At 41.1% G+C, this 14,160-nt stretch overlaps 1 protein-coding gene across 3 annotated transcripts in view; it reads left to right on the plus strand.

Annotated features, from left to right (window-relative positions):
* The first annotated feature begins 2,453 nt into the window (after positions 1–2,453).
* The window catches only part of MGMT (O-6-methylguanine-DNA methyltransferase), a 2,722,240-nt gene continuing 2,710,533 nt past the window's right edge, over positions 2,454–14,160 (plus strand). For 2 of the 3 annotated variants that reach the window (XM_044056312.1, XM_044056314.1), the window contains exon 1: positions 2,455–2,679. The gene's annotated coding sequence lies outside the window, so the exon portion shown is untranslated. Of the gene's footprint in view, positions 2,680–14,160 lie in introns of all 3 variants that reach the window. The other variant, XM_044056316.1, reaches the window with a different exon arrangement.

Below are 14,160 nucleotides of genomic sequence, written 5' to 3' on the forward strand. Positions count from 1 at the left end.
TGATAATACACATAAAAAATGAATACTTTTCTGGGCACAAAAAAAATCCCCTTTTCTATCACACGCTACCAGATTTGCAATAGGGAAAGGAATTTTACTCACTCAACTCAAATGCAGCCTCCCTCTTGTATCAGCAGTCTCTACTAAAACTCCACCAATATTCAAACATTAGAAAGCAGAGTATGTAGATTTATTACACACTCTCCAAGAAATGAACACCACTGTATAACACTAAAAAAAAGGCAAACTAGTTCCCAGATAACCGAAGGGCAGACCTGATTCTAGGATCACAACTGTTCAAACTCCTACATGAACATACGCTCCCTCCTTTAACCTTAAAACTAATAAAACATACCCCCACATGCAACCTAAGAAACTTGAACGACTCAGACCCTAAAACACAGACTCCACACTCAAAGGTGCACATCTAACCATGTGGGATTCCCTCCCATCTGAAATCAAAGACTGATTCACTTACTCCAAAGTTCCATTCTCTAGTAAAATTACATTTAGTTAATCAAGCAGAAAGTACCTGTTATCCCTCAAGTCACATCACTTCAATCTACTTTAGCTTTTCTCAAGTCTAACTCACCCATAAAATCATTTGCTCCATTTTTACATCTCTTATTCATTTTACTCTAATTTTTCAAATGTTTTGAAACTTTTGTACATATTATAAATTAATACATTGGATTTATGTATCCAAAGCACTACTCTACCAGTGTACTGTTTTACTGTGACTTATGTGTTAATATACTCTGTCTATTCTGTATGTCAGGTTAGCTTTGACCTTGGTCTGAGACTGAAACTGGTCAGAACTGAGAAGTGTTCTATCCACTATTAACATATTTAAATAAATAAATTGTTGAAGAGAGTAGCAGTTAAAAAGGAACATATGGAACAGATGTGTACTTTTTCTAAATGTGAAATGGGATGGGATAACAAATACCCTAAGCTTCTGAGTACATACTGGAAGTTTCCAGTTACAGCCTTGGGATACTTTTTTCAGAAGCATGAAATTTTGCAGATCAAACCATACCCACAGACAATGCAAAGGGTGGACTTCTTTATTTATTTAGCAAAATAAAACATCAGTTTTGTAGACTTTCAGTTGTTTTGGTTGCTTCACATTATATTACAGTGTTTCAGCTACAGAATATTTTTTTATTCAACAGTGAGAGGAAAGTTTAAAAAATGTGTACTAAAATCTCAGTCATACCTCTCAAATGTCCTGATTTTACTTCATGTTTTTGCCCGGTCTCTCATGAAATATTTGACTTTCTGGTAAATTACTGAGGATCAAAATCTGTCAAATTATGCCTGTTTAAAAAATGCATGTTGCTATAAAACCTGCTATACTATTTTTTAAAGGCGATAAAGGAGAACAATGAACTGTGTTTTTGCATAGTGCTCAGAATGTTATGGCAGTTCATACCTCTCAACTGTCCAGATATTTGCAGAATGTAAAAATTTTTACCTCATATTTTGGTCTGTTCCTCATGAAATTTGTGGTTGTCTGTGAAAGGACTGTGACGATCTGTGGATTGAAGTCAAAATAATGACATACCTTTGAGTTTCAAACTTCAAATCCTTCATCAAATGCTTGTTGACACAAACCCAGTTATTCTAGCAAATAAGTTTATATGAGAAATATTTAAAATCTGTCCCTATTTTACATCTCAACCTCTTAGCACAAAAAAATCTAGACAAAGCCAAAAATAATGGGGGGTGCAAAGGCCCAAAAATACGGACAATGTTCAAATATTACTCTTTCAAACTTAGAAAGTTGCTAGACCAAAAGGTATTGTGTTACTACACATTATATAAGGGATATGAAGACTGACAGTCAAATGTCTGTCATTATTTCTTGAATTCAAGCCTCACTGACTTGCCACACAAGTTCAGAAAACCACAAATTCTATGAGGAACAGACTAAATATGCGAGTCAAAAATCTAGACACTCTACAAAAAATCTGTACATTTGTTTGCCATGGTCCCTATTTTAGGTCCTTTGTCCGCCCCTCCCCCCATTATATCAGGCTTTGTCCAGATTTTTTGCACTATAACCTTGAATGGTATATGGCAGTTGATTTGGAGCGGCTGCACATCAACTCGCCATAGGTCTCAACTTCTTTCATTAAACAAGGGCAAGATAAACAATAATGGCCAGAAAACCCAACATTGTTGCTCATACATTTCAAGTTACTTATTATGAGGAATATTTCTCATTATGAGTCTTAAAAAGTCCATGTTCCTCATTGTTCCACCTTTGAAGTGCGTGTTACACAGTCGATGTTAAGATTTTTTTCTAATTAATATCAAGAACAGCCCAGAGATAATGCTCTGCAAAAATGAAAAGGCTTTTTTTTTTCACTTTTTATCACATATGGTGGCAGTAACCGTGTCCGGTGATAACGGAGAGCACTAGACTTTGCGTAATCACATCACTTCGTATTCTGGATTTGTTCTTACGAGCGGCTCAGTGCTCTCCATTATCACCAACTTTTTTTTTACAAAATTCCTTTAGATAAAGAGGTAATTTATTCTCGCGTTTAAAATCAACGAAGCGAAATATACACAAATTGACGTTTCCCACAATCACTTTATTCAGTCCAACTGCTCTTTGAACTATTTCCCACGTAAAGTACGTTTTGTCGTCATCGCTACGGTCTATTTCTGGTAAGTATGGTTTCTGTAGCACTGAGGGTTTTATGCTGTAATTTGTAGTTTATGACGTTAGTCAACAGTTCAAGTCTATTGTTTGTTTCATTCTTGTAGTCTGTGTTTGTTAGATTGGTAGAGTAAAAGTGTCAATGATCGTAACGTTTCATGTATGTTTGACTGTTTTTTTTTTTTAACATTGTACCACGCGGTTATTTTTCAGTATGCATAGACGTCCTGTAGTTGGAAAATGTGCAAAGCTAAAACGTTAGTGGTGATTTATCTCAGAATCTTATTGAGTGCGCAGCGTCATGGCATTGACAACTTTTTAGGCATTTGTTTGGGACCTCGTGTATTGCGTTATGTAAATATATGTAGACCATTTCTATTAACTGCCAAAAGGCGCACGGAACTCAAAGAAGGCGTTTAAGTTTTATTACAGTAGAGTTTTGTTCACAGCACTGTATCTTTGTAAAATTTATCGAACTTGTTTCTATGTAAGTAAGATAAATGCGGATCCGGAAACTGTTTTGATGAGTTCATTGAACAGGTTGGTTGTGTGCGAATTGCTTGTTTTAAGGGGTTAGGCGGGGATTTCCACAGAATGGGTTACTAGAAACTTCGGCTTTGTAGTAGAATATTACCCCACCGCGGTTTTCGCGCAGGAATGGGCGTGGTATGCATGATTGACATGCAAAGCCCATGTGAGGTTGCATGCAAAATACGGTTGAGTGACAAGCCTTGCAGATTATCCAGCGACCTGTTGAATATTCCTTCCGTCACTATCCCCCCCAAGTTTTTAACTTTAATAGGACACAATGTTTCCGTTCTTGAAAGACCCCCATTAATTAAGAGATGTAAGGACAGGTTCATGTAGTAGTGGGACAAAAGGGCAGAGTATGCACACACTACTTTACGCCCCATCCTTGCAAGGGCACACCCCTCTCCCCCTTTCTTAAGTATACTTGTGCTTATCAGAAGAACACAATTTGTGGTTTTACTGAACGTGGAAGTCAGTAAATAATGACTCACATTTTACATTCTTTTGAAATACTAACATAAAACTTGTAAAGCTAGTAATTTTCTAAGTTTATAAACGCAGTAATCTTCCTATATTCGGTAGTTTGCCCCCCGTTCTATTGGGCTTTGTTCAGATTTTTGGCGTTAAAAGATTAAGAGGTATGTGTCTGTGTTGACAACTGGAACTGTGCGTTAAACGTTACGGTTCCAGGTTTGTACCTCTCTGTCTTGGTTACCATAATTCACTGTCTCAAGAAATAAGTGCAGCAGACATTACAAATAAAAAAAATCGCATATCTGCAGACTAACAGAATAGAATGGAAAATTCTTTGGAAATATAGGGAGTGGCACCGCAGATAAATACTGGATGTCAAACAGCTAAACAGTAATGCTTAAAACAGAATACAAGTAGAGTTCTGCCATGTGTGTTCCTGCACAGAGGACTACAAATGGTTTAGGTGTATGTTATACAGAAAAAATAAGGCGCACTTGCAGCAGCGCACCTGTTTATCTCATGAGGTGAAGTTCTATCTCGCTGTTCATTCTTTACTGATGGGTTCAGAGCCGAGTCGGCCATTGCAAAGCTCGAGGTCTTCAAATAGCTTGAGGCCAAGTTCCTATCCCATGATGCATCTAGAGTTACCCGATCTACTTTGCGGCTGCAACAGATTGGAGGTGCTGCATTAGCTTGGGCTAGTAAAATTGTTTTTTCATTCTTTACTTTAAAAAAAATGTTAGTTTAAGGTAGTTTAGTAGAGTTTTATAAAGCTTTCATAGCTTTTTGGTGTGCTTGCCTTCTTATCCCTTCCCATTAGTGTCCTTTAAAAATTTCTAGTTGGCCTCAAGTTTTAGGCCTACTTGTTTCTATATATTAGTATGTTTATTCAGTGACCTTTGTCACAATTTATACTTATTACTTTAGTTATTTGCTGTGTGGTGTGTTTAGCCTTAAGATTGTTTTAGATGAGGCTTACTAGTTAATTACTGTTGAAGCTTGCAGTTGACAGTATCTTTGTCATATAATATTAGATAAGATTTGTTGTCTCTTTGTCATATCCTTAGGCAATATTAGACAAGATTTGTTGTCTCTTAGCAGCTATTCTCTTTTTATTGCATAGTCTGCTTAGAGTGCTTTAGATAGACTTTCTGTCACTTTAACATTTATTTAGGATTACTGTGTGTGTGTGTGTGTGTGTGTGTGTGTGTGTGTGTGACTTAGCCTGATTTTTATTAAGGCTTGTGTGAATAATTACTCTCTAGGGTTTTCTGTGATGACAGTAATTTTTTTCTTTGAGATTACTATGGCTGACCAAGACAAACATCCCAAGTCTGGTTTCAAGAAGTGCCCCAACTATGGTCAAAAGAAGTCTGTAATACAGCCATGTACATTTTGTCTACTGTCTAGCAGCCCTGCATTTACAGGATAGCTGTTCTATATGCCATTTCTTCTTCTCCAGGGTACTACAGGAAAGGAAAAGAAAGCTAATTGACAGAGGTTTGTTGAAACCCTCGTTTCAAGAAACTTTGAGCGACCAAGATGGATCCAGCAAGTTCTCGGTCTTCTTAAGACTTCAGTCTCTGAAGAAATCAAAAAAATCTTCGACTTCGGGTCCACTGCCATCGGAACAGACAGTCTTTTCTTTTCAGAGCCGGTCCCCAGTCTTGGAACCGGTATCCCAAGCTCCTAAGAGTCCATTACTACAGTCAGTACCACCTTCGGTGCACGCTCATCTCTGTCCTCTATCAGCTTTTCTAATCTGAATGTGGATCATGTGGTGCAGAAGCTGTTATCAGCACTGGCCTTAACAAAAAGTTAATCAGCTTCAACCCAAATGGCTTTGGAGCTGAAGACCCTTGCACCAGCTCAGTCTGTTCCTCCTCTGAGCCATGCTGGTCCTTTGAAGCCGGAGGAGTCAGACCTGTTGATCGTGGAATCCTTGGAGCAGACACCTGCTCCAGTTTCTTCGGCTCCGTGCACTTTGACATCCTCGATGCCAATTGAGGACTCTAGGAACCGACACTCTCTGGTCGGATGGTTGGACTGACTTGTGGGTTCCGACTCTGCCTCTCGGGGATTCGGCTCAGATGAGCTCGGCTCCTACCTCTGGTTTGGAGTCCACTGTCCCGGTGCTGGGGATATCTACTGTTTCCTCGGATCAGTCGGATCCCTCACATCGGAGCAGAGGTGCTTTGGATGCCATGAAGAGTCATGTCTCCTAGGAGGTCCTCTACCTTAGGTCTGGCTTCCTCCTCCCCTAAAGCACCTGTGTCTGCTTCTGCCTCACACATCCTGTCCAACCGTAGAGACCCAGAGCCTCAGGAAGCCCCATTGGGTGGCCCTTGCTCTTCCGAGACCTCACCAGAAGCTCCCACTGATGAGGTTCCCAGGAAGAGATTGTGTAAGAGGAAACATCTAGACCCCCACCCGAGCCTCTAACATCGGATAATGACTTAGATGAGTCTGAAGATGTATCATTCTGAGATATTTGAAATCCTTAGGCAGAGGGGTCACTGGCAGTCCAAAAGCCCTACTGAGGATGAGTCTGTTCTCCTGAAGGCTTTCGGGTCTCAACACTCCACCTCTTGGGTGTCTCCATTCTTCGATGAGTTGATGCAGCTGGTCTCATGAAGGGCATGAGAGTCTCTGGATACTATAGAGCCTGTTCCTAGGAGGCCTAATAAGTTAATTTCTGCCCACCTTGACAAATCTTTCGTAAAAGGTGTTCCAGTTGATGCCATGGTGGCAGCCACCAAAAATGACATGTCTGAAACTTCATCTATCCATTCTCTTAACAGAGACTCTAGGATCATGGATAGCTATGGGAAGCGCGTGTTTAGTTCAGCAACTTCTGCTGTTCATTGACTCAACTATTTAACAAATTTTACCTGGTTACAAAGAGATCTCCTTAAAGAGCTAGGAGATGCTCTTCAGGTTACAGTAGCTGCAGGAGCTACCAACAAAGTTGCCACCCAGCTTGCTACCCTCAGCTCTATAGTAAACTCATCCGTGCACCTCGTCTCATATGCAGCTGGAACAAGTAGGGCAGCGGGTATATGAGTTGCTCTTAGGAGACGCTCTTTGATGTGCTTGTGTTCCTTTGCTGAGCCCTTCAAGTCATCCTTCGTGAATACTCCCTTTGATGGCTTGTCCTTTTTCGGGCCTAAAGTGAAGGAAACCTTAACCAGGTGTGAGCAGGACGGAAAGACTCTGCTGTCAGGGTCTGTTTTTCCACCCCTACCGGACCCTACTCTAAGGGTCAAAGGGGAGAAAAATGTGGTTCCAAAAAGCCCAAGGAGTCTTTCAGGACACACGTGGTGAACCCCCCCCAGAGGCAGAGGAGGGGACAATAATGGAAGACGCCGCCTTCACAACAGAGGGGATCTGCAACACCAGGGTGACAGAGATCACTTCTCTGGGAAGCCCTACCAGTGCTCCTGAAAGGAGGCCCGACTTTTCTGCTCTGGAGGCAGTCTGGGGTTGCTTATCTTTGTACCCAGATGCCTGGCTCAAAAATAACAGAAGACAGCTTGGTACAAAGTATCATTTCCAGAGAATACTTCATCCCAATCTCCACACCCCCTCCACCCATAAGAAAAATCCTGGACGTTTCACCCAGTTACAGGGAATAGGCAACAGTAGAGGTCCAAATGTTGCTAAGAAAAGGAGTCATCCAACCAGTCAGGATCTGAAACTTACTCAATATTATTCTTAGTTCCAAAAAAGACAGGGGACTGGAGAACCATATTGGACCTCAGCAGACTGAATAAATATATCAAGAAAGAGAAGTTTCGGATGGTCACGCTTCAGTCTATACTTCCTTTTTAGGGAAAGCCAATTGGATGTGCTTGATGGATCTCAAGGATGGGCACTACCAGATAAAAATGGCCAGGCCATCCAGGGATCATCTGCGCTTCCGGCTGGGAGTCAATCATTACCAGTTTCGAGCCCTGCCATTTGGTTTCACTATAGCCCCCAGAGTGTTCAACAAATGCATAGCACTGGCAACGGCTCCCCTGAGGCATCTAGGATTCCATGTGTTTCCATACTTAGACGATTGGCTCCTTACCGGCACCACCAGGCATCAACTCATTCAGGCCAGGGAGTCCGCTCTGTCACTGCAATCAACTGGGCATTACAATCAACTCGGAAAAATCTGCCTCGTCTCCATTGCAGCATATCGTTTTTATCGGGGCAGAACTGGACACCCCCACCACCACACCAAGGTTTCCAATAGAAAGAGTCTTTCTTTTTTGTCAACATGTCAGCGTTCTGCTATCCAAAGACCAAGCACCAGCATCAGAAGTTCTGAAATTGTTGGGCATGATGGCAGCAGCAATTCTAGCCATACCACAACTCGTATGCACATGCGGATACTACAATGGCTGTTGTTCACTCAGTGGTCTTACAAAGAGCTTCACATGTCTCACACGATAATGATCACAAATTCCTGCAAAAAGGATTTTCAGTGGTGGTTGACCTCACTTCATGTCACAATAGGACACCCATTACCCCCTCCAGCGGCCAGTAACCATGGATGCTTCCCTGATAGGGTGGGTGGGGGGGCATTTTCAGGGAAAGACAGCCCAAGGCTCATGGACCGATCAAGAGACACATCTGCATATTGACGTCCTGGAGATGAGAGCAGTACTTTCGGCATTGTAGTACTTTCAGGACTCTCTTCCTCTGGGTATGATTGTAATTCAGACAGACATGTTGGTGGTCTGGTATTTGAGCAAACAAAGAGGAACCAGGTCTTACCTCCTTTGTTGCGAGGCTCTTGAGTATGACAGTGGGCTGTTTCCACCCAGCGCTGTTGGCAATGCACATTCCAGGGAAATCCAATGTGATAGCAGACAAGCTGAGCAAGGCAATCTTGTTGCCCCACGAGTGGTCCCTCAAGAAAGAAATAGCGGATGGGCTATTCCGCAGATGGGGCCAGCCTTGCTGCGACCTTTTTGCCAGTCACATGAACACGAAGTGCAGAAGCTACTTTGCCCTGATTTCCCCCTCTGGGAGAAGCCCCAAGGAACGCACTCATACACAATTGACCTCCCGGTCTCCTCTATGCATTTCCACTAATCCCGTTGATACCCAAGGTTCTACAGGTAGCAAAAACTCTGGGAAGGACCATCATTCTAATAGCCCCTCATTAGCCTGGTCAGATTTGGTTTGCCTTCCTTCGACTTCCATCTTTTGGAGGACCCTTGGATTCTAGACCCAGTTCCGGACATTCTGACGCACGCGTCAGGGGACCTTCATCCCTTTCTGCAGTCCCTGAAGCAGACAGCTTGGCTGCTCCAATTCCCATCGTAACCAGGTTCCCTAACCTCTCCAATGAGACAAAACAAATCCTCTTATCCTCTCATAAATCTTCTACTAGGAAGCTATATCTTAGCAAATGAAAAACATTTTCTGTATGGGCTTCTAAAACAATATTGATCCTTACTTAAGCCCCTATGGCCTCCATTTTAGAGTTCTTGACTAAGATTTTTAACAAAGGAGCTGCAGCAGCAACAGTGTTAAACTGGCTGCTATTTCTAATTTTCATCTTGGATTTGAAGGATTGACTATTATGTCTCACAAGTTATCCAAAGTTTTTCTCAAAGGGACATTTCATATTAGACCACCTGTGAAATCTTCCTATTCTTCATGGAACCTAAATTTTATGCTTTCCTGCATAATTCTTTCGCATTTGAACCAGCTTTTTCTTGTGACCTCACATTTTTGTCATGGAAAACCATCTTTTTAGTAGCTATTCTGCCCGCAGAGTGTCAGAGCTTCAGAAGCCTCTTAATTTGATATTCCATGCTGAGAGTCTCACTTAGAACAAACTCCTCATTCTTGCCCAAAGTTTGCACTGAAACCAATCTCAACCATATTATTGATTTGCCACTTTTCTTCCCCAACCATTCAAACAATTTAGAGTACATGCTGCACAAACTTGATGTTCACAGACCGCTCCAGATTCTATTTGGATAGAACAAAAGGTTTCAGAAAATCAGACCAGCCTTTTTTTTTTTTCTAGACTCCAGGAAGGGTAGACCAGTGGCTAAAACAACTCTGTCTAAATTGTTATCTGATTGTATTACCTTTGCTTATTCAGCTGCCAGTATGCCTTTGCAGCATAAAATTAAAGCTCGCTCAACCAGAGCAGTTTCTACATATTCTACTTTTTCTGCCAGACTTCCTATTGATAATATTTGCGCAGCAGCCAGTTGTTCAAAACTTCATATCTTTATCACTCATTAAAAAGTTGACAAGGCCTCCAGAGACTGGGCCTCCTTTAGATCTACGGTCTTGAGAAATATACTCCCGTGAGCCACCTGAAATTGATGGTGCTTTGGACGCTACCCATCAGCAAAGAATGAACGGTGCGATAGAACAACTTCACATAAAGAAATTATGTACTTACCATAACATTCCATGTGAGTTGTTCATCTCGCCTTCATTTTTACGTCCGTCCCTCCAACCCCCTCCTGTTAGATGTCCGAGATGCTGGATCCATCCTGGTTGCTCAATCCTTCTATACCCTTTCTTGGGAGTGAAAGAATGACACATGGTATTATTATACGCACCCAACAAGATCTGAGGTAACTCTAGGTGCATCACGGGATGGGGACTTGGCCTCAAGGCATTTGAAGACTTCAAGCTTTGCAATTGGCCGACTTGGAGCCGAGTGATTGGCTCCGAACCCATCAGTAAAGAATGAAGGCGAGATGAACAACTTGCATGGAACGTTGTGGTAAGTGCATAACTTCTTTTTTATTCACAGTAAGACTAGCAATTACAGGGAAACGTACAGTAGTGGGCGGGTTTTAGGTGGTCCTTGCTACTGTGCATCTGTTGGGGTAATGTTCTAATACAAAACCGAAACTTCAACTATGAAACTCGCAGACTAGCTAAAATGCCTTATTTTATACCAAATTATTTTGATTGATGACTTGACGTGGTTTAGTGTTATTTGCTAATAATTGCTGTAGGAGTGTTAAAAAGTTCTTCACTGAATGTGTGGTGGACTTTTTCAGTGTGGAACTGCAGGGAGCAAGGACTTAGGACTTTAAAATTAGAAACATTCCTCATAATGAGGTACACTTCGGATGTATGAAAGTAAGTGATATTCAGAGAAACGGTGGTAGGTTTTTGGGTTGAGTCAAATGACGAGTGTTCGGCATAAGCAAGGCGCACATGTCTAGAATCTGTAACACATAGTGTTAAATATTTATCTGATATCTGTGGTAAAGAATAATGAATCATGCAACCCGCGGTGGTAGTGCTGCGGTAGCATTGTCGCCTCACAGTAAGACGCTGTCCAGTTTGATTCTCAGCTAGAGCGTCTTCTGCAGGGAGACATGCATGAATGGGCGTACCTTCGTTGAAGGTTGTGCATCAGGGCTGGCAACTCGGCACGTAAAAATAAACTGCCAATCATTAGCGGACCGGAGTTCCGCTGTGGTGACCCCTATCCGGGGAAAAAGCCGAAAGACACATTAATAAAAACAGATTTTTATAAGTAAAAGCGACTCATTTTAATCGTTCCGAGAGCTTCCCAGATGAAGTTGTTAGTAGGTGTTCCACATTTTGTCCTCATTATGAGAGTTAATGTTTTACATTTTCTAGCTGGAAGGTTGAAAACTGTGGTGTGATGTATTTGGAGATGATGAGCTTCAGGATAGGTTGTTGGAGTTTACAGTTGTGGCAAATGACTTGGTTGTTCTGGCTGTAGTGTTTATTTTTATCCTGGTAGCATTTTGTGTAGAACAAAAACAAAGTTTAGTTAGACTTTAAGGCTGATCAGGGAATTTTCTTCTGTTTAAGATTTATTGGATTTGGAAAAGGGCACCAAAATGCCCTATCTTCAAGTGCATAAGTCAAGATGATTGTGAAAGTACCCAGCAAAAACATCACTGTTCCTAGAGTGCTGTATTTTTATATTATTACCTAATGTATTTGTGTTTTTAATTCTTTGGCAGTTAAATGCAGACGATTAAGGTCATGCGATGTTGATGAGCTGCTTCGGGTAGTTTAAAATTTGATTCTGGTGGCCTCCGTTTGCCTTCTGTATGACTGAGAAAGTCACTTCACAAGACAGTGCTCTCAGATTGAGTTTGAAAAAGATTCATGTGGGTCAGTGCACTAGCCTGATTGAAAAATACAAGTATATAAAATACTAATGGCAGAATGTAATTCTTATACATAAGGAGCACCAATGCTGTGCTTGTCCTGGGCATGTCTCCTGGGGGATTGATAGTGCTGTTGACCTGTTTGGAATTTGGTGTGTGATATGTAATGTCTTGACAGCACCGTTGTGTCTGCAGAAAGCTTTTTGCATTGTATTCTGTGGCATATGTTACTCTTGCTAACCCCCAGTAGGCATACATGTTTGTGCCAGTCCTGACCAGCACTCCAAAAGTGTATCTGGCACTCTTCTCTGCTGTTGCAAGGTTGCACTGCACCTAGCAATATGCATAAGTTTGTGCTGGTGCCAGCGTTCTTTTTCTCTGTACCAGATTACCCCAAACAGTGCATCCCAGTGCTTTCTCTCTGCAAATGCTGATTAGGTGTCAGCTGGCATTCTGCCCTGTACTCAACCTGGCAGCCAGTACAGCATTCCACCAATTACTACCTGGCTCTCCACATGTGAGTCTGCTGTACACCTTGATAGTTTTTGCTGCACTCCATACACCAGTACATGCATGTGGTAGCGGTATTTGTTCATTTTTTTGCTGTTACACCAGTTAAAAATCTGTGCCAGGAAGCTATATTTTTCCACAGAATATGTTGTACACAAATTGTATTTGCAGTTGTATTGTATGGCAAATCTTTGTAAAACCCAGTCTTTTAAACAACTACTGGAAACCTACTATACAGTATACTATACTCTTAACATAGAAAGTACTGTTTCAAAGCCCATGCTTTTCTAGTGTAGAATAAAGTAAATTCCTACGAATTGTATTTAAGTATGTTTTTCTCTTGCATCTTCTGTAGAATAATGTAAATCTTGTAAATTGTATTTTTGACGTATGTTTTCTTCTCCGTCTTTAACATGTAACACTTTTAAGCTCATGTTAAACTTTGTTGTCACTGTAATGCTCTGTGAAGTTTTTCTCCCCAGGCCCCCACTGAAAATGGGTCTCAGACCCAGTGCACTTTTCTGGTCAACAAATTTTAATAAATAAATACATTCTATTGCTTATTGTGTTTCATTGCAGAGGAGCATTGAATCTTTGCAGTAACATTTTTGGTTTTGATTACTTTAACAGTACTTTTTTGTCAGTTAGATCTCTTCATATTCATTACTTTTGCAGCATTCTCGTGTTATTTTTTTGTTTATTAGTCATAATAATAACTGAAATAGAATCTAAAATTAACTGCAGTAGTAATTTTGGTTTCTTTGCATACAGTAATAGCTTTTGATCAGGTAATGTGCTTTTGCTGCAAAAGATCGCCCTTGTTTCATAATATCACATCTTATTTTAGCTCTTCTTTTAAGCGGATCATGCAAATCCCCCAAAAATTCACAGATTTTGGTTCTGTTTAGCTCAGTAATGTAAGTATCTACAGTCTGTATTGGACACTGCACCCTTATGAAGGAGATGGTTAATGTGTTGTATTGCTCTCAGGTTGTCATTTTCTGAATTGTTTTCTAAGTGCTGCTGTTTTGTTTTTTAGCAGATCAAGAAAAGTAAAAAGGTTAAATATCTACGAGTTTTCATCCCCAGTGAAATTTGGTGCAAAGTTTAAGGCTTCTAAGTAATTAAACTAACAGTAAAAAATAAGTCACATTTCTGACTCAAAAGCTGCTGTTTAATCTTACTTTGCACAGGGAAAACCCCATAGAAGGTTGCAGTTAAATGTTTTTCTATGAGAATTATAGATCTGTATGTCTGAATGCATAAAGTCTTTAAAAGAATGTATATATAATTTCTTCACTTCTGCATACATATTTCTCTGCCACCATGCAGTGTTTGGGTGGTGAGTAAATAAGTAACTGAGGAATGTGATCCAGTCCCATTGGCACTGAATCCTGATTCTGTGCTGATGCCATTTGGTATTTTACCTGACACTCCACCTTGCATTAATTTTGGGCCAGTGCTGGCCAGCCTTTTGCGTGAGATTCCACTGATTGACATAGTCCCTCACTTGCCACTCCACTCCTCATTTTGCTAGGCAACCCAGTACTTCAGTGTTCTAGGACTATGATTGATAGATGTGGTTGGACTAGGCAGTCCTCTAGTCCATTTGACACTTCCTGTGGTACATCACTTGGCACTTTTTCTAAGTTTTAGTTGGTTCTCTACACAGGGCACCAGCTCTGAGACTGTAGCTGCTATCTGGCCAAAGCATTCTGTTGGTCCACCTAGCACTCATCCAGTCCAATGAACACACCAGCCTACAATAATATAGGCCTACGTGGCACTTTTAACTGTGCACTCTGCATGGGATGTGCCAAGTACCAGCTGGCAATCAAGCCACATATT

This window comes from Protopterus annectens, chromosome 14.part0, assembly GCF_019279795.1.
Source record: "Protopterus annectens isolate FY-2018-M chromosome 14.part0, PAN1.0, whole genome shotgun sequence".
NCBI lineage: Eukaryota > Metazoa > Chordata > Ceratodontiformes > Protopteridae > Protopterus > Protopterus annectens.